Source organism: Seriola lalandi, unplaced genomic scaffold (genome assembly GCF_002814215.2).
Source record: "Seriola lalandi dorsalis isolate HSWRI2012SDOR001 ecotype SW California unplaced genomic scaffold, Sedor1 jcf7180002053778, whole genome shotgun sequence".
Classification (NCBI taxonomy): Eukaryota; Metazoa; Chordata; class Actinopteri; order Carangiformes; family Carangidae; genus Seriola; species Seriola lalandi.
Window position 1 is genome coordinate 15,708 of NW_019524331.1, and position 516 is coordinate 16,223.

The 516-nt window shown below is 42.4% G+C and overlaps 1 pseudogene across 1 annotated transcript in view; it reads left to right on the forward strand.

Annotated features, from left to right (window-relative positions):
• LOC111651796 (uncharacterized) overlaps positions 1-516 on the forward strand; it is a 3,629-nt pseudogene that overhangs the window by 581 nt on the left and 2,532 nt on the right. Inside the window, exon 2 of the transcript XR_015436969.1 lies at positions 312-433. The product of XR_015436969.1 is annotated as an uncharacterized LOC111651796 (transcript). The remainder of the gene's footprint in view (positions 1-311; positions 434-516) is intronic.

The following is a 516-nucleotide window of genomic DNA, read 5'->3' on the forward strand; positions in this document are numbered from 1 at the left end:
ATTTCAAAATATATTTACATATAAGTTTGACATGTATTTTCTCTTATTTAGATTCAATATAATGAAATATATATAACACTCTTAACTATGAATATATTTTAAACTATGTAACTTCTCTGTGGGACTGCCCCTCTCCCCTGGGCAGCATAAATACATAAGTGAAAACATAAACTTGTTCCAACCATTAAACTGGTGGATGACGTGTCTGCAGGATGTGAACAGGCTGTGATAAACCTGTACCCTGGGCACAGACATTTAAAAGACTGTGACTACATTACCCAGAAGGCCGTGTGTGTGTGTATGTCCCGCAGACGAGCTGGATGACCTGCTGGTGGACAACAGGAAGGTGATGCTGCAGAGCATCGCAGACGACCTGAGAGCCAGTCTGCCTCTGGACGCCATGTTACCCTCTGAGACCACCGCCCACCACAAGGTACGACACTGATATCACATAATACTGCAAACAAGTACTTCAAATGGCTGAGAAAACTGTCGCACATTAAAGTTCTGGGTAAC